General features: G+C 37.1%; 1 long non-coding RNA gene across 1 annotated transcript; it reads left to right on the forward strand.

Annotated features, from left to right (window-relative positions):
• The first annotated feature begins 2,213 nt into the window (after positions 1–2,213).
• Positions 2,214–26,089, forward strand: LOC113901196. The gene is made up of 3 exons (XR_003513345.1): positions 2,214–2,349; positions 7,343–7,446; positions 24,115–26,089. It is a non-coding gene; the product is annotated as an uncharacterized LOC113901196 (long non-coding RNA).
• Positions 26,090–26,319: the final 230 nt, after the last annotated feature.

Genomic DNA, 26,319 nt, shown 5'->3' on the forward strand with positions numbered 1-26,319 from the left:
GCTGCTGCTGCTGCTCCTGCTAAGTCACTTCATTTGTATCCGACCCTGTGCGACCCCATAGACAGCAGCCCACCAGGCTCCTCTGTCTCTGGGATTCTCCAGGCAAGAATACTGGAATAGATTGCCATTTCCTTCTCCAATGCATGAAAGTAAAGAGTGAAAGTGAAGTCACCCAATCGTGTCTGACTCTTCACGATGGCATGGACTGTAGGCTACCAGGCTCCTCCATCCATGGGAGTTCCCAGGCAAAAGTACTAGAGTGGGTTGCCATTTCCTTCTCCCTATGCACTTAAAAATCCAGTAGTGAGATTCAAGTGATGAAGTAAGCCTTTGATCTAAACACAATCATTATCTGTTCTGTAATAAAGAGAAATCTGTAGCAAAGACAAATTAGGCAATGTGTGCAAAGTAAAGCAAAAATGTAAGAGTTAGAATTCTAACTCAGATAGTCCGAATCTGTAATTCATATGCTTGTAAACCACATTTCAGATGTAATATGTAAGAAGTTACCAGAGTGTCTGGGTGAATGAGGAAAGAAGGCAGTAGTTAATTGGAAAGTGTTTTTAGTTGTTGATAATTGATACTGTCCATAATTAACCACAAAGGCTTACACGGCACAGTTGTTACAAAATAGAAGTCACAAATCTTACCAAAGTTACTATTTTACTTGAGTCTATTCACACATGCAATCTAAAAATTTTAAAACAGAGTTTTACCTCAGAAGTGTATTTTTAAAACTCACAAATACTATTGCATGACAATAGAGAAATGCCATATATTTCTAGAGAAAACTCATTGTTTTGTCAGAGGCCATTCTTTTGATGTTTTTTATTTGCAGCCCTGGTGGATGCTAGGGTGCACTCCCTGGGCTTTGCTATTTCCCTTGCCTTTAGACAAAGAGAGGCCACCATGCTCAAGAGCAGGCTTCATTTTGGGGGGCAGTCCACATGCAGACACACAGGCCAGATTTTCTTGCCTCCATTTGTTGCATATCTGCTGGGTTATCCCTGATCCATGTTGCATGTCTGCTGGGTTAGCCCTGATCCCAATTTCTTTGCAGCACTGTCTGGGGTCTTTGGTGTGACTGCACCATAGATCGTTTCCTTCTGCCTAGCTTTGCCTCTTTCACGACCCCACAGAAAACACCCTCCCCCCCACACACACACAATTTCTTCATGTATAAGGGTCTGAAATGTGTCTGTATCCTACTTAGAAACTACCAGTTACTCTGTTACCCTTTCAGGAAGGCTAGCAGAAGAAAGGAGATTCCTAGTTCAGAGCTGTGAAAGAAACAGGACTTCTGGTTCAGAGCCAAATGAAGTTATTACTCATAGCAAAGCAAGCAGCATGAGAATAAAGCTTGAATCAGTTCTCCCATGACCCTCAAGCCCAACAATGCAAATGAAAGGTCAGATGGATACCTGCACACACTGTGTATTCCCTTAAAGAGGAACATGTAGCTTAGGGAATCAGGTTCTTTAAAACAAGCCATGGAAGAAGCCGACTCTTCCTCATGAAGGGAGACATCATGGCATGCCTCAAGATTTCTTTGTACATATACAGTCTTGAGAAATGTCTTGTTTAAGAGTAGTCAAGGTCTCATGTTCCAGGCACTCCAGGTAAAACAGTACAGGATTGCTTAGGGTTCTCCCAATACTTTGTACCAGAATTTGCTTCCCAGGGACATCAATCTATCAAAACAATACCTCATGTAAAACGGACACCACCCGTAACTAGTTTTTCAGCTGTTCTCATCATCTTCTGACATATAGCTTGTATATTAGTTATCTGAATATTTCTTTAAAAACTATAGTTGTAGTATAAACTGCTGAGTGTGTTGACAGTCATATCGTGCTTCAGTTCTACAAGAAAAAAAGTATGTGTGTATATATATATATACACACACACATATATATGTGTGTGTATATATATATAAACAAGTTTTGAAAAAAAATTACCTTAGTGTCCTGGATACCAGAGGGCCGCGGTTCCAGAGCTGTTCTCAGGAGTCTCGTACACGTCACATCAAGTAAACCTCAGTCCCCTCAGACTCCTGACCGCTCACAAAACTTGGAGGCATAGTGAGGTCTGGGCTCTCTCAGGAGCACAGTCAGGGGACTAGAAACTGGATCCCGCACAGATGTCGAGCTCTTGCGGGACTGCCCTGACAGGAGCCGGACACCCCAGGCAGCGAGCTGCGCATGCTCGGGCTGCCTCCAGAACCAACGCTCAGGAATCTCCCGGGGCGGCAACACCAACCTGTGAGGTGTAGCTGTGGAGCCACAGTCCGAGTCCGCCAGCTTCTGAGGCCCTGAAACCTAATACCATTCTGACTTGCCCATCCTCCAGGTCAGTTTTTAATTATACAGAATTGTTAAAGTTTCCCAGGGGAAAAGAATTGCCACACATTGTACTTCCAAACTCGTTTGAAAAAAAAAAAAAAATGAAACTTTGAAGTTACTTTGTATCGTTTCAGCACTGAGGTAATTTGCCTAAATGCTTCTGATAAATTAATGAAATTTTAAATCTTAAACCTTGCTGAGGCTTTTATACTTATGACAAGGTCTTTTTCTCTGAAGAAGGGGAGGGAAAACGAGTGAGCTTTGTTTTTGTGTGGATATATGGATTTCTGTTTCTCATATCGAAACCAAGAAAATGGAATACATGTCTTGGATAATGATTGGATACTACCGCTGTGAACAATTCTAAAACTATCTTGAATTTTTCTGTGTATTTCCTTGAAAATATGTAGCTTTCAAATTATTTAAAACTATTTTAGGGAGATAATTATTTTTATATCTAAGATAATTATTTTTATATCCCCCCTTCCCCTGCATTGTAAGAAAAAACTTAGTGATATAAGGAAGTATAACAATTAACAGGAAATATATAGAAAACCAGTAAAGATTTCTCAGTGAGAGAGAAAACGTTCATGTAAAATATACTTTGGTTAGAACAGAGGTGATAGCTGCATTGTATCAACACATACAACCTGTGTGTTATCAAATTTCTTTTTTTTTTTTAACCTAAATAGATCAGGTATTCAATATGTCCTTGCAGGCAAAAAAAAAAAAAAAAAAAAAAAAGGCACTATACTTTTATACATTGATTTCACCAAAATTCAGTATTTTATATATATATATATATTTTTTTTTTTTTTTGAGTTGGAAGAGGGCTTGCAATATTTAATGAGTAGGGTTTAGACCAGGTTTTAGGCTAATGTGTTACTCCGACTTTGTAATATAAAGGTTCAGGATCAAGTTTTGATATAGCAAGAAGAAAATGAGCCTTGAGTGCTTTGACCAAATTCTTGCCATGAATCATAGAATATCCCTGTAACAGAAGGTTGAGTGAAACCATTACTACTTCTACCTTGGGCCTTGTTTCTTACCAGTTGCAGGAGAGTTTATTGAAAGAGAGAGCTGAAAGAACACCTCAAGAGAGGTAAGCCAGGCCAAGGAAGGTAATGGCCAAGGAGGGCTGGGGTGTACAGCTTTTAAGGCAAGGTTTTTTGCATAATCCAGGTGGTTGTTGATTGACAGTCTTAATTAACAGCAGCTGCCAGTTATATAATAAGAGGCCCTATTGAGCAGGCCCTGCCCATGATTCAGTCAGTTATAATTAGATGTATTTATCCATAGAATATTTATGAACATTTTAATAAGCCCAATGGCTGCCAAAGGTTATCTAAGGATAAGGTAATGTGAGACGTGCACATGTTCCTCCACTTGGCTAGTGGGGGATTTTTTCCAGGCCCATGACCATTTTGGAGGGCTGATAGGGGTCTGTTTTGGGCAGGGTGGTAAATAGCAGGATTAGGGACTATTGAATATTCAGCCCATGGGGCTGCCTGTCATATGTGCGTAGCTAACTTCTTATCTAACAGAACTTTTTTTGTTTGTACCAGAACTGACTATTAGGGTCCAGAGCTGGAATCAAAGAGACTCTGATATTTGATAGTAATGTGGCAACAATTATGGAGAAGGAAATAGCAACCCACTCCAGTATTCTTGCCTGGAGAACCCCAGGGACAGAGGAGCTTGGTGGGGTGCTGTCCATAGGGTCGCATGGAGTCAGACATGACTGAAGCGACTGACCATGCATGTATGCATTGGAGAAGGAAATGGTGACCCACTCCAGTATTCTTGCCTGGAGAATCCCAGGGACAGAGGAGCCTGGTGGGTTGCTGTCCATAGGGTCGCATGGAGTTGGACATGACTGAAGTGACTTAGCAGCAGAAGCAGCAGCAGTGGCAACAATTTGATCCAAATTCCCTTATAAAGCCCACTCAGAAATGGAAGATCCTTGTGTGTCCACAATCAAATTGCACTAAATTCTCAGTAACTTTGAGGAAAGTTTTCTTTAACTGTGGGCTTCCAGTATTCTTGCCTGGAGAATCCAATGGATGGAGGAAGAGTCTGACACGACTGAGCGACTTCACTTTCACTTTCACTTTCACTTTCCCTGATAGTTCAGTTGGTAAAGAATCCGCCTGCAATGCAGGAGGCCGCAGTTCGATTCCTGGGTCTGGAAGATCCATTGGAGAAGGGATAGGCTACCCACTCCAGTATTCTTGGGTTTCCCTTGTGACTCAGCTGGTAAAGAATCTGCCTGCAATGTGGGAGACCTGGGTTCAATCCCTGGGTTGGGAAGATCCCCTGAAGAAGGGAAGGGCTACCAACTCCAATATTCTGGCCTGGAGAATTCCATGGGCTGTATAGTCCCTGGGGTCACTAAGAGTCGGACATGACTGAGCAACTTTCACTTTCACTTTTCCTTAACTGCCTATCTCACATGGCAAATCTGTGAGCCTCTACTCCACAGCTGAGGATAGGGACAGTATTCTCCTTTTCCTTGGATGATACCATCCCATTATGAGGGTATTGAGTGAGTATAGTAGACTTCTCAGCTTACATCTCTGAATATGGAACTTTTGCCCAATAAATGAGTTGAGGAAAGGCCAATAAAGACCAGAAAAATCTCAGCCTAGAGTAAATCCTCTGCTCAGTGGAAAGGGTGGGTTGAGGAAGGAAGCCCCTAAGTTGTTTCAACACTCACCAGGAGTTTAGCCTCTGCTGTTTGGGGGTGGAGTGGAGAAGAAAAATTCAAGTGGCCTGCCCCTTATGTTGAAATACCATATCTTTGACTGAGAGGTAAAGGGAGAGGGAAACCCTATTTTACTGGTTGTACTGCCTAGATCAATGTTTCTATTATCATACTTTTTTTTTTTTAACAGTCAAGCCTTATTACTTTAATAGAGATAAACATGCATATCAGTGGTCAGGGCATGAAATTGAGAAGGTAAGCCCAGATTCTAGGCTGCTGATAAGCCTAAAAATGTTGATGAGAGAAACTTGTCAGAGGGACCAGGCATGTTGGGGGCTGTGCTTACCACAGAAGGGTAGGGAGAATAGGGGAATGAGGGAACAGGTCATAGTCAAGTGCCATAGACTTGCAGTGTTCTTACCAAAATTTAGTAAATTTTCTAAAATAAATATTTCTTAATTTTCTCTGTGTCATTAGAATAATTTTCAGAGTCTTTGAATTGTTATCTTTCTTAAACTTTTTACCACTTGTTACCAGTGTTTCCCTGGGACTGGGTCTGCAGAGATACTCAAGTTTCTGCCATCCCAAACATCTAAATTTGATAAGTGCATTCTTAATACAGCCATTGGAGCAGATTCAGATTTTTGAGAGATAGTTGAGATATCAAGTTTATCAACCCACAAGAACTGAGCCAATCAAAGCAAATTATTTTATAGGTTCTCAAAAATTCAAAAATAAATCTTGTTCAGTCCAATAGTTAATTTTTTTGTGAGTCAATTTTGAACACCTCCAAGCATATTTATTTGGCTTAAAATTGTTGATATTAACCATATCCTTCCCTACATGCTAATTTTCTTTAATAAATTATGGTCTATAAAATTTATGAATTTAGTCTAAATTATCAACAAAACAGAAATCATGTATGTGGTATACAACATACAATTTGTAGACTGGAAAATACAGAACTCCTGCATTAGTCTTTGTCCTACCCCTATGATCTAAGTGACTTTGAATGATTATTCTTTCAAGTTATACCCTTATCTGGAACTTGAGATTTGCCTAGATGATCTCCAGGTCAGTTGGAACTTTAACAGTCTTTGATTCTGGAAGATAATAGCCTGACATTCAAATAGAAATATTAAGGAGAGAGTTGGAGATAAGGGATTAGAAGCTTACTGAGAGTTCAGAAGTAGAGCTTTATATTAAAGACTGATTGTTATTGACTTTTTTAAGAGAAACAAGAATAGATTTGCTTTTTGTAGAAAGACAAATGGAGAAAAGAAAATCATCAGAAAGACAGACACAAGTACAATGAAAAATCAGGACATTTAAAAGTCTTTGAACTTAAAGATAGTTTCAAGAAGGAAAACTGTTCAAAATGGTCATGAGACAATCCACAGCATATTTAGAAAAAAGGACTTTTGATCTAACAGTTTTGCAAAGCATATAGCAGTTTTGAGAGTGGGGAGAGAAGTAGTAAGTTTGTCAGAAATAAAGGAAAAACTAAATAAAGAAGAAACTAAAACTTTGATTATATAAGAAAAAGAAGTGATAAGACTGTCCTGGAGCTTTGATTACATATACATTCGCAAGCAGCTAGTAACTATGGCACCCCACTCCAGTACTCTTGCCTGGCAAATCCCATGGACGGAGGAGCCTGGTAGGCTGCAGTCCATGGCGTCACTAGGAGTCGGACACGACTGAGCGACTTCACTTTCACTTTTCACTTTCATGTATTGGAGAAGGAAATGGCAACCCACTCAGTGTTCTTGCCTGGAGAATCCCAGAGACGGGGGAGCCTGGTGGGCTGCGGTTTATGGAGTCGCACAGAGTCGGATAGGACTGAAGTGACTTAGCAGTAGCAGTAACTGCGTCACTTGAAATAAGTTTAAGAATCCTTTTCCTGAATTGTATTTCCTTTATTTTTTCTGAATTAACCTCTTTTTTATGTTAGAGGGAACCTATTTATATAATTATTGGATTTGGTGTATAATTTATTTTTATCATATTCATATCTTCATAGATAAATAGTATTTCTATTATGACTCCTTTATCCTCTGTTTTATGGATTGCATCTTATTTTTGTTTATGTAACTAGTTCAGTTATAATTTATAAATTTAGTTATATTTGAATGACTATATTATATAAAAGAAATCTTGATAAATCAATTTGATTAATTGTTCATCACTAGAAACAGGATATCCAAAACAATATCATGATTTTAAAAGAATATGCTACAGCCTACACAGTTTAATTTTAAAAATTATGTATGTACTTTTATTATTTTTTTCTCAGTCTTCCATTTCTCACTTTGGAATTTACCACACCCCATCTGCTGGTAGGCTGTAACACTCCTACAATTTTCCTCAGCCTCTTTCTTGGCAAGATTTCCTCTAAATGTAAGTATTGATACAAAATTCCAGATTATTTCACTGATTTTTCTTCTTTTCTAGTGAGACATCATCTTACTGATATTGAGAACTTGTTCCATTTTAAGTAGCTTATTGAGAAGAAACTATATTCTTTCATGGTTATAATCTTTACATCTTTTTTTAACCTGGAGAAGAAATTTTGAAGGAAAGATGCAAACCCAACCTTTAAGCATCTGAAGGGCTATCAGATGGACAGGAATACATACTTTTAAAAGGGTAGAACTTGGACAAAGCAGTAGAAGATGCAGTATTTTGACTCAGCATTGGGAGCTTTATGACAATGGAACAGATAGCCTCCAGAGAGAGCAAACTCTCCCTAAGTGATGCTGAGGGGATCAAACATCCTCAAGAAGAAATCACTGGACTAGCAAGAGGCTATATCAGACATATAAAATTTGCAATCAAAAGTCACTTTAGAAATACATAGCTTCTTACATTTATGAATGAGCTAAAGTGAAATGCCCATGATCATTCATCATAATGAACCCTAACTTAACTGATTATTATATTCACCTGCATTTTGTTGTGTGCTTGTGTATGTGCAGTGGGGGCATGGTTGTTGGTAAGCTACAGTTTACTGACTCATCCCAAGACTGCATAATTGGAATTCCTGTGGATGGGTATGGAAATGTAGCTTCCAAATCCACTAAGTTTGGCAACTGCTGATACTGCTAAGGATACCAGGTTCTCAGTCACATCTTCTTTTAACCATTTGGTATTGGTTAAGTCCCTTCCACATAAAATATGACTTTTTTCTTTAAAACAGTATTTCTGTAATCAGTGAAATTTGTGATCTATTCAAGACTCTTGAGAGTCCCTTGGACTGCAAGGAGATCCAACTAGTCCATCCTAAAGGAAATCAGTCCTGAGTGTTCACTGGAAGGACTGATGTTGAGGCTGAAACTCCAATATTTTGGCCACCTCATGCGAAGAGCTGACTCATTTGAAAAGACCCTCATGCTGGGAAAGATTGAAGGCAGGAGAAGGGGATGACAGAGGATGAGATGGTTGGATGGCATCACCGACTCAATGGTCCTGAGTTTGGGTAAATTCTGGGAATTGGTGATGGATAGGGAGGCCTGGTGTGCTGCAGTCCATGGGGTCTCAAAGAATCAGACACAACTGAGCGACAAACTGAACTGAACAATGTTATTTTGGGACTCCCAGGTGGCTTAGTGGTAAAGAATCCATCTGCCAATACAGGAGACATGGGTTCATCCCTTGGTTGGAAAGATCCCCTGGAGGAGGAAATGGCAACCAACTTGAGTATTCTTGCCTGGGAAATCCCATGGATGGAGGAACCTGGTAGGCACAGTTCATAGGGTTGAAAAGAGTCAGAAATGACTGAGCACAGTTATTTTAAACTGGATCAACATAGGTTGTCCAGTTAGGCTGCATTCAACTTTAATTATAAACTGTTCTGTGAAATATAGAACTTAACAAGAAATTATCCTAATATGAGACTAAACAAATGTGAGTGAGGCCAGGAAACCACTCTAAAAATAAATAAAATTAAATCTAAACATACTCTAATCTAAGAGTTGTTAACAGATACAGAGAAGTAGATTACTGATTTATGTCTATTTTTTTGCTGCTGCTGCTGCTGCTGCTAAGTCACTTCAGTCGTGTCCGACTCTGTGTGACCCCATAGATGGCAGCCCACCAGGTTCCCCCATCCCTGGGATTCTCCAGGCAAGAACACTGGAGTGGGTTGCCACTTTCTTCTCCAACGCAAGAAAGTGAGAAGTGAAAATGAAGTCGCTCAGTCGTGTCCAACTCCTAGCTAGTTCCTACAATTTGTTTTGATATCCCCTTCATAGCTGCTGCTTTCTGCTGTCTTCTAAGACTTGTTAATTTTTGTTATAATCAACTCCAATATCACCTGCAGGCTCTAAAGCCATGAACTTTTGGAAGAGAGAGATTCTAATTTGTGAGTGTCCTGCTTGAGAGGTCATACTAGTAGCTGGTTAAAGTATAGCAGAATTGGTTTGATAGTGCTGAGTTCAGAGGAAGTTGGATGAACTACATTCTAGATGTGTAGTTAGTCTATATTAAGTTAAATATGTTTCATTCAATTATTTGATGAGGTGATCATTTTGTAATGCTGTTTTTAACAAAACTCGTCATTTGATACCACTAAATCTTCCCTCTATGTCTTTCTTTTTAAGTCATATCTTACTCATCCATTTATGTTAAGCTAGTTTATCTACCTGTGTATAAACACTTACATAAATCTCTTCTTGTGTAGCCTTAAAAATCTAAATCGTTTTTTTGATCTCTAGTTTTCTCATGTACAAAATGACTGAATTTTACTTCTTGTCCAGGGAAGCTTTATCCTCTCTAATTTGACATTCTCTTGAAATAACTTACTCAAGCAAAGAAATGAGCTTATGTTTATAACTCAGTCATTGGTAAGGGCCTAAGTGAGGAATAGAAACACAGCACATTCTCTTAAGATCTTTAGAATGAAAAGTCTTAAATTCACACTATTCTAATGTAATTCATTTATGTTTTCTACTTATTTAGTCATACCTATTTAGTATATGTGTTATCTGCTATTAACAATTCACTTTGAGTTTTAGGACTATTATATAGATAGATAAATAAAGACCTTCCCCATTTAGATAAAGTTAACCAATCTTCTGGTATAGCTAGGACCAATGTCATATGTCCTTATTATTTTTAAATTATCTAGATTCTCCTTAATTCTCTGGTTGAAAAACTTTCTATGGTAGTCATTTTTTTTAGTACATTTATTTATTTTTATTGGAGTATACTTGCTTTACAATGTTGTGTTATTTTCTGCTGTACAGGAAAGTGAATCAGTTGTATATATACATATATTTATTGAGTACATTTTGAATGTATCTCTAGCTTTATGTATTACTGCTTTGCCCCATGAGCTTTTAACTGATTGTCAGTTTTTATAACATGTCAAAGAGAGCCATTTACCCATTTGACACTGCCTGTCAGTCAATCCTTATGAAGCTGTAAATAGTGTGAAAATGTCATTGTTCACTAAGTTGAAAAAACAGTGTTAAATTTTTCATCAGAAATTTTTAGAGCAACAATAACCAACAGAGACAAGTTGGGAAAACACAAATGCACACAAGTTGGAATAACATATATGTATAGTTGATGTATTTTTATCTTTCTTAAGAAGAATATTAAAATTTCTGTCATTAGTATATAGGTGAAGCGTCAAAATATTAGAAATAAGAGAAATGTGAGTATATTCTGTAATTTATTTTTTAAAATATTTATTTATTTGGCTATGCAAGATCTTTTACTTGAAGCATATGAACTGTCATTTGTGGCATGTGGGATCTAGTTCTTTGACCATGGATAGAACCCAGGCTAGGAGTGTGGAGTCTTAGCTACTGGACCATCAGTGAAGTCCAGTCTCTGTAATTTAAAGTGTAAAATCAACCCAAAATAAACTAAAGCAGACATATTAAAATTGCTTGAAGAAACATAGTAATACCAATGTCAATTTAAGCATATTAAATTACTCAAATACAGAAATAAATCAAGGGGGGAAATGACCCATGATCATGTAGCATCCATGGATGGACTAAAAAGGTGTACTGGTAGTACCTTGAGCTGATGAACTGGGAGTGATACAGCCTTTTGACGAAGACTCCATATTATAAGACTGTTGTGAACAAGCCTGATTCTGAAATATAGTCTTATCCTAAATAGGTTTCTACACAGTGAAACTAGTCTGATTATTCCAAAAACTATCTCCCATTTTTGGTGATAATTCTCATAGAAAAATAACATCACATTATGGAGAATACAGGATTGTTAGCTGGGTGGCATGTTTTGAATATTATGAATGCATATAACATTTAATAATTTGGCTTCATGAACTAATACGATTTGGTAAAAAAGAGGTTTCCCTTGAGAGAAAAATCTATTGTCATTTTACGAACAAAAGTCAAGTTTCTGAACATGTAAGACTGACCTGGGAAATGATAAATTCCCCAAGGTCTATGTGGAGAAGGAAATGGCAACCCACTCCAGTACTCTTGCCTGGAAAATCCCATGGATGGAAGAGCCTGGTAGGCTGCCGTCTATGGGGTTGCACAGTGTCGGACATGATTGAAGCAAGTTAGCAGCAGCAGCAGCAGTAGCCAAGGTCTATGAGATATCTTAAGGGATCTTTTAATATTCTTTCCCTCAGGAAAGGAGAACATAACTGTGAACATCTGATTCAGACTTTTAATTTCTACATTTCTATATCAAAACAAAGCAAATGCTTTCAAATTCACAAATACTTTGATTCAAGATCTAGCATAATATTTATTGTTGTATTTTGCACATCCTTATCTATGAGGCCAGTGACCTTCCTGAATAAAACTATATTCTTCATATAACTCAGCATCAATTCTAAGAATGTTTGCTATGTGTATTTTAATTACATATATATTTAAAGCTATACAAGTTATTGTTACTGTTATTTTTCTGCAGAAAGTATTTAATTTTGAAGGGGTCATTTTGTCCTTAATCTTATAGTCACAATTTGGGATATTTTTTTTAGTGTTTCTTAAATTCATATCTGGTTCTGATAAATTTTATTAGTTGGTATTTGTGTATGTAAAATATCTGTCTTTTACACTCACTTCTGAAGAAAATCTGATTGGATAAAGACTTTCCTACAGTCTGCATAAAGACTTTCAGCTAGTCCCTCATCATCCGTTCAAATATGAAGTTATTTAATTGTCTTCCAAGACAGAAGGCAGTGTTTCATTGTTTCATTGAGAGGTTAACAGTCAATCTTACTAAGCTACTGAAGGTAGTATATCCTTTCCTTTTGTTTGAAAAATGATAATCTTAAGGATTTTCTATGTCTTTTCTTCAGTACGTTTATACTTATGTGCCTAGTTGTGATTTTCTTTGTATTTGTAGCAATTGTTGAATATATGGTTGGATATCTTTCATCAGTTTTGGAAAATTACCACCTATGATCTCTTCAAGTATTTCTTATGTTACCAACCTTTTTAATCCACACTTGCTACTTCACTCAAAGCTAATATAGAGCAATTAAGTCTCTAATTAAGGGTATATTATCTTCATTTAAACCCAATCTCATGTTTGCTCAATATCAGATATTGTATTTTAAGTTCAAATTTCCCTTTGCTTCGTTTTTGAAAGTTTCCATTTTCTGCTGAAATAACAATGCATTTTATTTCCTAGAACAGAGTTGGCAATATTTTTATTATTTTTTTTATTTTATTTTATTTATTTTTTATATATATAAAGAGCAAGACCATACATGTTTTAGTCTTTGTGGGCTATGTACAGCCCTGTCCCATAATTGTCTTTGTGTTACCATCATTATTGCTACTGTTGTGTCTTTGTTTTTACAAACCTTTAAATGTGTAAAAAATATTTAGCTCACAGACTGTTTATGAATCACAGCTGGTTTAAAGTCCATGTCTTATAAGACTATTATCTGGATACACTATGATTTTGTATCTATTTATATTCTTTCTCTTGATTTTTTAAGTCAGATCACTTGGTCATCTTATAAGTCAGATTATTTTTTATTGATAAATAAGTTTGATAGATAAAGAACAGAATGATATAATTTCATTCCAGGTAAGATATAAGTTTGTTTCAGGCATGTAGCTCTAAGTCAATTAGCAATCCTGGATTACCAGAATATACTTAGTTATCAGAATGATTTAAAACTGGTCTTTCAAATGATGTCAGCAAGATGGCCAAATAAGACATTCCTCCTTGTATCCCACCCCACAACAACAGTCCTTCATTCATACACAACATGTTGTGGGCACTGTGGGATCCAACACCATATACCAAGGAATCCAGGAGGAGTTTCACCCACTCATGCATCAGGCAGTAGGTGTACAGACTTTACTCACAGCTGTGAAACCTGCAGTAGTCTATAGTCTGGTTCCAGCCTGTCTCAGTGTGGTCCAGGAGTCCCTGGAGAACACTGTTTTAAACAATAACCCACATATGAAAGGACTTTTATAGAAATCTAAGAGGCCAGAAGAAAAATTCCAGTATACCACTGAAGCAAAAATATTCAAGTTTAGATTCGTTTAAGAGAGTAAGAGGAACAGTTTGACTTTATCCACATTATATCTCCCTCAAGGTATTTAGCAAAACTAAATGTCAAGAGACCTTTCTTAGCCCAAGATTTTTCACACTGGGGAAAGTGAGGCCTTGTGGGGAGTTTGGAGTCCCAGTTGTGTGGGACACAGCCAAAGATGTCCTTGTCTCTCTTGCCCCATGTAGGGCATTAAGTCATGAGCTACAAAACTAAAGGTATGAAGAGGCTGGTAGAGCAGCAGATAATGATGCTCAGGGGGTAATTAAGGGAGACATATCTTATTTACCATATTGCAGCCTCCATCAAGAAGCCCATAAATGAGCTGCTGGAAACGATTTGCCTGTAGTTTCTCACAACTGGCCCATGGGCACCACCAGTGCTCTGCAAGCCAGACCCACACACCCCCAACTCTGTGGCTCTCTCCCTGCACGTGTCCTGATAGTGATAAAAGTAAACTTTGAAAGGTGTCTAGTGAGAACATGCAGAAAATTAACACAAATATATAGAACAGAAAGAGACTACAAACTTGAACTTACACACTGTGATCAAAGGGGATACAAGAAATGTTCATTATATTCAAATCAATAATGTGATATGCAGATTAATAGAGTGAATAAAAAAATTGTATGATTTTTATCAGATGCAGAAAAAGTCAGTTGAAAAAACATAACATTCTTTTAGGATAAAAATCTTCAAAAAAGTAGGAATATAAGGAATATACATCAACATAGTAAAGGCCATACATAAAAATCCTACAGTTGAGAGAGTTTGATAATGGAAGGTGGAGAGCTTTTCCTCTAAGGTAACAAACAAGACAAGGGTGTCCACTCTTACCACTCCTATTCAACATACTATTTGAAGTTCTAAACAGAGTAGTTTTGCAATAAAAGACATCTAAATCATAAAGGTAGAAGAAAAGTATCTGTTTTCAGATAATATGACCTTATTTATGGAAAGTCCTAGACTCCACCAAAAAATTATTAGAACTAACGAAAAACTTCAGTAAAGTTGCAGAATATAAAATCAACATGTAGAAATTATTTATGTTTTCATATCCTAACAGGAAAATATCTGTAAAAGTAAAGAGGCATTTACATTTATGATATCATGAAAAACAATAGAATGTTATTGTTGAGTCGTTAAGTCATATCCAACTATTTGCAGCCCCATGGACTGCAGCATTCCAGGTTTACTTGTTAACAGGTTAACTTCCTCTACTATCTTCCGCAGATTGCTCAAATTCATGTCCATTGTGTTGGTGATACTATCTAATCATCTCACTCTGCTCCCCCCTTCTCCTTTTGCCTTCAGTCTTTCCTGGCATCAGGGTCTTTCCCAGTGAGTCGGCTCTTCACATCAGGTGGCCGAAGTAGTGGATCTTCAGTTTCACCTCAGTTCTTCCAATGGATATTCACGGTTAATTTCCTTGAGGATTGATTAATTTGATCTCCCTGCAGTCCATGGGGCTCTCAAGAGTCTTCTCCAGCACCACAATTCAAAAGCCTCAATTGTTTAGCACTCAGCTTTCTTTATGGTCCAAATTTCCCATCCATACATTACTACTGGAAAAACTATCACTTTGACTAAATAGACCTTTATTAGCAAAGTGATGTCTCTGCTTTTGAATACACTGTCCAGGTTTGTCATAGAAAGAAGAAAACATCTTTTAATTTCATGGCTGCAGTCACTGTCCACAGTGATTTTTGAGACCAAGAAAATAAAATCTGTCACTGCTTCTACATTTTCCCCTTCTATTTGCCATGAAGTAATGGGACAAGATGCCATGATCTTAGTTTTTTTGAACACTGAGTTTTAAGCTAGCTTTTTCATTCTTCTCTTTGACCCTCATCAGTAATTATTTAGTTCCTCTTTACTTTCTGCCATTAGAGTGGTATCATCATCTTTACTGTTAAGCCACCAGTTTGAATCCACCTGCAATGCAGGAGACACGTGTTAGATTCCTGGGTCAGAAAGATTGCCTGAAGGAGGAAATGGAAACCCACTCGAATATTCTTGCCTAGAAAACTCTCATGGATAGAAGAGACTAGCAGCTACAGTCCATTGTGTTGCACACAGTCAAATCCAACTAAGTGACTAAACACACACTGGGTATATATGTATATGTGTATATACATACATGCATTTATATGAACATAACATGTAATATTTTGTCATGAGAAAAAAGGGAATATATGTATATGTGTGTGTATGTACATGTGCACATACATGCATATATGTATATACATATGTGTATATGTGTATATAGATACATGTGTTTATATAAACATAACACATGATATTTTGTCATGAGAAAAAAAGGGAATACTGACATTTGTGACAAGTTGCATGAACCTTGAGGACATTATACTAGGTGGAATAAATAAGACAGTGAAAGATAAATACTTTGTGATCTTACTTAAATGCAGGATTTATAAAAGCCTATTTCATAGAAACAGAGTAGAATGGAGGTTGCCCAGGGATAGGGGCAAGGGAAATGGAAGATATGGGTAAAAAGTCTATAAACGTTCAGTTACAAGAGGAATAAGTTCTGGGGATCTAATGTACAGCATGGTGACTATAGTTAATAATACTGTATTATATAGTTGAAAGTTGCGACGACCCAGAGGGATGGTATGGGGAGGGAGGAGGGAGGAGGGTTCAGGATGGGAACACATGTATACCTGTGGTGGATTCATTTCGATATTTGGCAAAACTAATACAATATTGTAAAGTTTAAAAATAAAATAAAAAAAAGTTGCTACGAGAGTAAAGCTTAAATGTGTTTGCCATAAACATGATAATTGTGTGGGGTGATGAAGGTGTTAATTGAGCCTACTATGTTAATTATTTTATACTATTTAAGTATATTAATTCATATACTTGATAAGCTTAAGTTGGACACCTTAAGCTTACACAATGTTATGTCAATTATATCTCAATAAAACTGGAAAAGAACAGCACATTGGTCCCTTGGAGAACAATTCTATTTCTAATTCACCCACATATCTAGTGTATAGTATTTTGTGATCCTAGATGAAAATAGTCCCTTGGACTGCAAGGAGATGCAATCAGTTCATGCTAAAGGAAATCAGTCCTGAATATTGATTGGATGGACTGTTGCTGAAGCTGAAACTCCAATACTTTGGCCATCTGATGCAAAGAACTGACTCATTTGAAAAGACCCTGATACTGGGAAAGATTGAAGGTGGGAGGAGAAGGGGACAACAGAGGATGAGAAGGTTGGATGGCATCACTGACTCGATGGACTTGAGTTTGAGAAAACCCTGGGAGTTGGTGATGGACAGGGAGGCCTGGCATGCTGCAGTCCATGGGGGTCACAAAGACTCGGACACGACTGAGTGAATGAACTGAACTGAGATGAAAAGCAAGGGGATTTAACCTGCTCCTTTTCTTCCCTTGATAGGGTCCAAACTCCAGTGTTTGTCTTCCAACCCAGGAGTCTCTCAGAATGTTTAGTTTCTCAGTATCTCAGGAATCTCTTCTAAAATTAACATGTGTCTCTAAAGGAATAATGGCCCCACAAATTTCTCTCATTTCTTTGGATATTTGTTCTCTTGAACTTGCCCAAGTAATTCTGCAGCACTTTCATAGCTATGATAATTTCAAATAGATGTGCTTTTTTTTTTTTTTTTCTAAGACTTTCTGCTTACTGGTAGCAGAATATTTGGTCTGAATGTTTTATCTTTACATCAAGGAGTATTTTAAATTCACCCACATACCAAACAACTTAGACAAGTCCAAAGAAATAGCAAAAACATATTCTTGTTTTAAAAATTATGTTATCGATGTATAAAGTAAAAATGGTGTCTTTTTCAATAGCTTGTTTATATTAAGACTAATATAAGAACTGGGTATTTTTCTTTATATTCCAATATTTTTTTTTCCCCCTCAATATGATGCTGTCCTCTTTAAAAGCACTCAAATATCCTCTTCCAGGAGTACCCAAGTTAATTTTTTTTTCTCATTCTTGTTATTGCTTCATACCAAAAAAACGATCAGTAGCCCTTTTTTTTGCATGTGTTTTATTCTACATAAAATAGTCTCATGCAATTTAAAAAGTATTCTTAATACCAAAAATATCGCAGTAAAATTGCTGTGGTATTACATTAATCAGTAATGCCAGTGCTTTTAGAAAGAATTTATGAATATCTATAAAAATGAAACAATTATACATCTCTGGATGTATCCTTGGCTTTCCAGAGATAATCTTTGTATTTTATCCATCAATCCCCAGTTTCTTATCTCAGGGTTACATAGAAATTTTGGAAATTTACAAAATGGTGTGATATACTAGGGCTTCCCTAGTGGCTCAGATGGTAAAGCGTCTGTCTGCAATGCAGGAGATCCGGGTTTGATCCCTGGGTTGGGAAGATCCCTGGATTAGGAAATGGCAGCCACTCCAGTATTCTTGCCTGGAAAATCCCATGGACCGCGGAGCCTGGTAGGTTACCGTCCATGGGGTCGCAAAGAGCTGGACACGACTGAGCGACTGAGCGACTTCACTTTCACTTTCACTAGGCTTTGACTTATATGTAATGAAAGTTTCTGATAAGAAGAAATTTCCAGATCTTTTAATGTAAGGATTAAGCAAAAATGCATCTAATGGAAGAATTGATAATGTGTTTACCTGAGTACTCTTGGGTACCAAGATGTAAAAATGAACTCAGATACATTCATATAAAATGTGTTGTGTATTGTAAACTTGTGGCCATCATGGAAATGTAATTTGGGTGCTAGTCTGCAGGAAGGCTCAAGGAAATCAGACCCAGAAGGGTGGGAGCCAGAGACAGTTACCTCTGTAATTCTGAGAAGCTGCATCATATTTGGCTCTCTCTCCTTCTCTCACTCTATCACTCATTGTCATCTTCATCTCTCCTTTCTAATGTGAATCTTCTCTTTTCTGCTCACTTCTCACCCAGTCAACTCCCTATTTTATACTTAACATGGTTTTTGCTTTCTCATGTATTTCTCTTCCTTGTGAATTTGGAATGCTTTTACAAAAGTTCAAGTCCAAAATCCACATTATCATTCTACTCAAATACTTAACAAAGACCAACTGCAATCTCATCATTCATTTCAGGTTTTCAAGGGAAATAAACTGATTGGTTCTCAACTAGGGAAATAATGTTCAGATCATAACTTAGGTGTTAACTTTGGTCTATCAGTCTTGCCTGAAGGATGGCAAACATTGGAAAATTAGGTAAATATTATTATGGCTACATGCTAGAGATTATGCGTACTATTGTCTGGTACCAGATGAGGTTAACTTTTAGAATGAAAGAGATAGGGATGTAGTATCAGCTCTCTAATGCTGTATTCTAAGCTAAGTTAACAGGATTCTGTCTGGCTTTGCCCTCAGCAGGTAGGTCAAGTTCACAAACTGTTGGCCTATGAGCTTAGTATGTCAGAGAATGCATTCATGCTGAACAGCTGAGGTATTTTGTTTTGTTTTATTTTGAATTTAATATCTGTATTTGTGGCATGCACTTCCTGAATCTATAAAAGCCATATATGCCAGCAGGTTGCTGTTATTGACTTGTCACAGAAAACATTGAAATTTACAACCACAATGTTAGAGTCCATAATATGTATGGAATTTGCCAAGATTATTGTTATCCAGTTGTTGAAATGCTTGGCCTATGGAGACAGCCTTACAACTAGGCAGGAAGGATGCTTTCCCTTTACATAATGTGAACTGAATATTATGATGGAGTGTTTTAATATGCTGTTTTATTTAATAATGACAGAAACTCTGAAGATATTTATTATTATCTGTATATGGGGATTAGGAATAGCAATTCTGGGCTTGAGTCCAAGTTCTGCTTACCATCCATGTTTCCTTGGAAAGATGCTTAAACTCCATTAGTCTTAATTTCCTCCTTTGTAAAATGGTGGTGATAATACCTGAAATATAGGTTTAATGTCAAAATTAAATGATAAAAGTGTTTAAAATTACTTACATGTAATAGATAATTAAGCATTTCCTTGTCTTTGGCTCGGTGATTTTAGACAATACAAATTTAATTATTTGATGAATCATCTATCATCACCTCTACTCTTGAGCTGTGTGGTTACTACTTAAGTTGGGAAGATATTTCCATAATTTTTTTAAGCTTCTGTATACTCAGGACCAGTGATACAAATTTGAGTACTGACTGTATTAATCTACTTGTTGTATTAAAGAAGCTATTTAGTCAGAGGAATAGTAGTGAAGTCACTTAAATTCATTTGGGTCAAGGGATTGTGGTTCTACAACATTGTTTATTTTCAGTGTTTTACTGTTCATGAAGGTCAGCACTGCCTTTTTTGAATTTGCTATTAGTTCTGTGTTAAAATTGTCACACTCTAACTGAATTATTTCAGTATCATATCAATAGATCCAGGACAATCCATAATATTTCTCTTTTCAAATCATTCTGTTGGAGCATACAATTCATTCTCATATCATGACAGGTATAAATACGATTACCAGAAGCTATGTGTCCTAGGAGATGGTTTATTTTCTTGGGTGCGTTCATCTCCTCTGGGAAATTCATTCCAACTTACCTTTGCATGAGAAACAGCTTGTTGTTTCAAGTATTGTTCCCTCCTAATGACCTTTTTTATTCACTTGTGTGTTTGACTTGGAGACATGGGAGATTTCATTTGAGGAGTGGGTTATGATTTTCTTCGTCTGGAGCTTTAAGTGCTTGGGGCATGTCAGGAGAAAAAAAAAAAAAAACTCTTGAGGTGGTCAGGGCCAGATGGCTTTATAGGTTTACATTTAATCTGAAGATGATGGGAGGACATTGAAGGACTTTGAGCAGGTTAATGGGCTGACTCTGAATATTCCATATTTCCTAAGTGCCTCCCACATAGTCTTTTGTGAGTTTTACTTTATGTTTTTGAGAAGGTTTCTTGATCACAGTGTAAAAGATATGTTAGAGCAAAAATTGGAACTGTTGTAACTCTCAGTTCAGTTCAGTTCAGTCGCTCAGTCGTGTCCGACTCTGCAACCCCATGAATCACAGCACGCCAGGCCTCCCTGTCCATCACCAACTCCTGGAGTTCACCCAAACTCATGTCCAACGAGTTGGTGATGCCATCCAGCCATCTCATCCTCTGTCGTCCCCTTCTCCTCTGCCTCCAAATCCCTCCCAGCATCAGAGTCTTTTCCGGTGAGTCAACTCTTCGCATGAGGTGGCCAAAGTACTGGAGTTTCAGCTTTGGCATCATTCCTTCCAAAGAAATCCCAGGGCTGATCTCCTTCAGAATGGACTGGTTGGATCTCCTTGCAGTCCAAGGGACTCTCAAGAGCCTTCTCCAACACCACAGTTCAAAGTATCAATTCTTCAGTGCTCAGCTTTCTTCACAGTCCAACTCTCACATCCATATATGACCAATGGAAAAACCATAGCCTTGACTAGATGGACCTTTGTTGGCAAAGTAATATCTCTGCTTTTTAATATGCTATCTAGGTTGGTCATGACTTTCCTTCCAAGGAGTAAGTGTCTTTTAATTTCATGGCTGCAGTCACCATCTGCAGTGATTTTGAAGCCCCAAAAAATAAAGTCTGACACTGTTTCCAGTGTTTCCCCATGTATTTCCCATGAAGTGATGGACCAGATGCCATGATCTTTGTTTTCTGAATGTTGAGCTTTAAGCCAACTTTTTCACTCTCCTCTTTCACTTTCATCAAGAGGCTTTTTAGTTCCTCTTCACTTTCTGTCATAAGGGTGGTGTCATCTGCATATCTGAGGTTATTGATATTTTTCCCGGCAATCTTGATTCCAGCTTGTGCTTCTTCCAGTCCAGCATTTCTCATGATTTACTCTGCATATAAGTTAAATAAGCAGGATGACAATATACAGCCTTGAAGTACTCCTTTTCCTATTTGGAACCAGTCTAGTGGGCCTTGATTAAGAGCTGAAATAAAACCATGACAGATATAATACCAAGGAAGGAAAATAATTTAAAAATAGGAGAAGAAAGAAAAGGGGAAAATCAGATTCTCAACCATAATATTAATGGAGAAAAAGAGCACTTTGCAATCAGAGGGTAGTTTCAGTTTTATAAAATAGTGTTCTTACCATATTCCTCTTTCTGTCTGCTCTCTGGCCCAATTCCTTTACCTTTTCAAATACCTTCCAAAAAAACTTTAATTATAGGGAAAAGTGTATGGTGCCAGAATTAAATATCAGATATTTTTTAGAACATAAATACATGGCAATGGTAACATTCTTATATCATGAATATCAACTAAAATATGGATTTTTACATTACAGATTTCCCAGATTGCATGCTGGTATGGTAGAGATATGGAAATTAACATTATAAAGCTGAGAGTGGAGCTAAGACAATATATATTTCAAAGGAGAAGAAAGTGATAGAGAAGGAGATAGGAAAGCAGATGGAGGAAGCTCAAGGTCCGTTTTTCATTCACTTCTATCTGTCCTATGTAAAGGAACCTATTTGTTCACCACTATCTATACAGATGTTGGTTTAGCAATTCTGAAGAAAGATCCTAGTTAAAATGTGTTCCTCCCCAACTTGCTATGATGATCATATACTCCTTTTCAAAATAGAGGCCATTGGGTTCAGTTCAGTTCAGTTCAGTTCAGTTGCTCAGTCGTGTCTGACTCTTTGTGACCCCATGGACTGCAGCACTTCATGCTTCCCTGTCCTTCACTATCTCCCAGAGTTTGCTCAAACTCATGTACATTGAGTCAATGATGCCATCCAACCATCTCATCCCCTGTTGCCCCCTTCTCCTCCTGGAGGTAACTGAAATGGTGGCACAATTACAAATAAATCTGTCTGTCTTATCTATCTAGGATATAGATCTATCTATCTTTCTATATATCTATCTATCTATCTATCTTCATAATCTTGCCTCTCCCAGTAAAGTTCTTTATCTTAGTAGTTCCAGGCTCATTGTTTTGGTAGGGCAATAACACAATTGCCCCAGTCTCCACCCTTGCTATAAAGAATGAGGCATATACAGAGTAAAGCAGTTTAGACGCCTAAAGTAGGAATGAACCTGGTGTTGCAAGGATGTGTACAGAGACTCCTGTGGCTAGAGCATAATAAACAGAAGATTTTTTGGTGTAATTAGAGGCCAAAAGATAAACAGGAATCAGATAATATAAAGTCTCTTAAGACATAATAGAGAATTTAAATTTTATTTAGGTGCAAAATAAAGCTATTGGAGTATTATAAGCAGGGGAGGGAAATGATTTGATTGATATTTCATTTTGACTGGTGTTTGAGTAGAAAGAAGAATAGAAGGGAGATCAAACAAGAGACTGGGAAAATGCCAAGGAAAAGATAACGATGGTTATGACCAGGTTGGTAGTGATACAGATGGAGACAACTGGAGAGATTTTGGTAATGTTCTGGAGTTAGTGTCCACTGAACTTCTAAATGGTTCAAATGTGTGGATTATGGGAAAAAGAGAAATTAAGAATAGCTTAACTGGTTATCCATGTCTTTAAAAAGAACAATTTCATGGAAGTTGTAGAGACACAAGTTCAGGATGACTAGTTGAGGTAAGAATTAGAAATTGGAAAAAAGAAGCAGTGATGAGAGAACACTGTAAGGAATTTTCTGTGGAAAAAACAGGGAGATGGGATGGTTGTTGGAAAAAAATAAGAGGTCTTGGTAGGAGTTGTTTCTTTTTTGTTTGGGAGCTCCTATTTGAGTATTTGAGGCTTCCCACATGGTGCAGTTGTAAAGAATCTGCCTGTCAATGCAGGAGACACAAGTTCAGTCCCTATGATCCAGGAAGATCCAGGAAGATCCCCTGGAATAGAAAATGGGAACCCACTCTAGTATACTTGCTTAGAAAGTTCCATGGACAGAGGAGCCTGGTGGGCTATAGTGCATAGGGTTGCAAAGAGTCAGACGCACTGAGCACACACGCACTCACTTATTTGAATACTCACAGAATAGTGATGAAAATAATCAAATAGAGATTAACTGAGGATATTGGGAACAGATAGAAGAATTTTTAAAATATAATTTTATTTAGTTCTTTTTTTTTTTTGGCTGTACTGGATCTTGTTGCTGCATGCAGGCTTTCTCTAGTTATAACAAGTGAGGGACTACTTTTTTTTTAATTTAAATTTATTTATTTTAATTGGAGGCTAATTACTTTATAATATTGTATTGGTTTTGCCATACATCAACATGAATCCACCACGGGAGTACATATGTTCCCCATCCTGAACCCCCCTTCAACCTCTCTCCCCGTACCATCCCTCTGGGTCATCCCAGTGCACCAGCCCCAAGCATCTTGTATCTGTGGAGAAAAGGGAACCCTCTTATCCTGTTGGTGGGAATGCAAACTAGTACAGCCACTATGGAGGGACTACTTTCTAGTTGTGGTCCACGGTCTTCTCATTGTTATGGGTAAGTAAAGAATTATTGAAAGGTTAAAAATGTGTTTGTGTTTGAATTTTTAAAATTTACCTATTGACAGATTTTACCATGCTTTAAAGAAAATTATCACAGCATATGAAAAGTCAGTGATAAAATCAGTCTTGCTTTTTCAGAAGTCACTAAGAGAGTAAGCCTTGCATGCTGCAGTCCATGGAGTTACAAAGAGTTGGACAAAACTGAGCAACTGAACAACAACAAAGAGAGTAAGTTGGAAAGTTTTCCGTAAATCAAGTTCTTCTGTTCCCTCCTATCTATGCCAATACTTTAATTTTTATTGCATTATTATATAGAAAGGTTTTGAGATAGTCCACCCCCTTTTCCTCTACTTATCTTTTTTCAGTAGTATTGATTTTTGATTTTTTATGTATGACTATAAAATTGTTGGGTCATCATTTCATAGTATTTGTGGAAAAAAGTAAAGGAAAAATGAAGCAAGGTTTTAAAGCAAGGTTTGACAGTCCATTTTGGGGGGTGATGGGGGGAGCTCTTAGAGTTTGGGAAAAAGAAATGAACCATCATATCAGATATCAGAGGACAGTAGTTCTGCAGGTAGCAGTCCTGATCCAGACCTAACCACAATTCAAGAAATCATAGTATTTGCACTTAATAATTTGGTGTTCTTTGTAGTAGATAATCACAGTGTTTGAGTGAGATTGAACTGAATTCACCATTGATGCTTTAGCCAGTGATACAGAATTGCCTGAGAGGATATTTGCAGCTGGTTTCAAGGGAAGTGTGAACTCTACAAACAGTTTCTTTTACTGTGTACAGAACTTGAAGGTTTCAGTATTAGGTTATAGTTGTGTTGAAATCTAAATGATAAATGCAGACTGGGTTACTCACCTTTCGTCATTAGTTTGCAAAAATTTCTCTTGGGTGTGTTTATGGTATAATTCCTTGATGGATACAGTTATGCTAGGATAGAGTCAGAGTCATCTGTGTGCATGCAGTGTATGTTTTAAATGTGCTTGCCTTAAATTTGTAATTCTATATACTCTGTGACTCTCTGGCAGTTTTATCTTTTAAATCCAGACTCTAGATCTAAGTATTTAACCTGTGTGTTTAATTAGAAGTTTTATTTGACCTTCTAATTATGTTTGAAGGCAGATGGATAGAATACAAGGTTTTAGAAATGGACTCTTTTATTTGAACTGGAAAATGTGTGTGGGGCATGGAGATTTGCATAGGTAAATACTCAATTTCTGTTTTGGCTATAAACCAAAATGTCACCTTCTTTATTTGAATAGAACTACAAATAATGTAAAATGTCATTCAAAAGAGCTACAACATAAGTTTATAGGATTTTTTTTTTTTTAATGTCAAACCTATCAGATATTTTAGCATCCCTGGTTAAGATCCTTGATTTCCAATGATCTCAAAGACAATTCTAAAGTAGTAAAAGCACTTTGAATCTCCTTCTGCAGTAAGTAATTTAATCTTAAAACCTTTTTTCAAGTTCTGATTCCATTGGTGCTACTATTCGATGATCTATAAAGCAATCATTAGCCACTAGTCATATATACAAATAATCAGCTTCTCTATAAATTTAGTGATTTCAGCCTGAGGAGGGTTCAGTTTTTGGCAAACCAATATTCCATTATTTGCATTACTTGGAAATGGTCAGAAAATGACATAAAAAAGATGTTTAACATCTTGTAAGTAACTGGAGGAATTTAGATCTAGCCTCTAGTCAAAAAGCCATTGTATTATATAGAGCAGTCCATGAAAGAACATTTTGGGAACAGTAAAATGGCTAAGATTTATTCATCCGTTTACTTATTCAGCATAAATACTATCGACTCAGTGACTATTATGTGTCAGATACGCTTCTAGGTAAGGGGAATATAGTAATAAATAGGCTAGACAGTTTTTTTGCCTTTTAGGAGCTTATATCCTAATGGGAAAATAGACAATATACAAATAAATATATACTATGTCAGGTACAGCTTTGTACACACAAGTACAGTGGAGGGCATAAGGGATCTCTGGGAAAAGGATATTGGTATTGTATTAGATTCATTAAGAAAAATTGAGGGCAAGAGGAGAAGGAGGTGACAGAGAATGATACAGTTGGATGACATCACTGACTCAATGGGCATGAGTTTAAGCAAACTCTGGGAGATAGTGAAGGATAGGGAAGCCTGGTGTGCTGCAGTTCATGGATTGCAAAGAGTCAGACATGACTTAGCGACTGAACAGCAACATCAGGAAAGGCTTAATTGACAAGGGAAGGAAAAATCTTGCATCTCTTTGGGAGAAAAACATTTCAGGCAAAGGCTAAATCAAATACAAAAGTCCTGAATTTACATGTTGTTGTT

This window comes from Bos indicus x Bos taurus, chromosome 11 (assembly GCF_003369695.1).
Source record: "Bos indicus x Bos taurus breed Angus x Brahman F1 hybrid chromosome 11, Bos_hybrid_MaternalHap_v2.0, whole genome shotgun sequence".
NCBI lineage: Eukaryota > Metazoa > Chordata > Mammalia > Artiodactyla > Bovidae > Bos > Bos indicus x Bos taurus.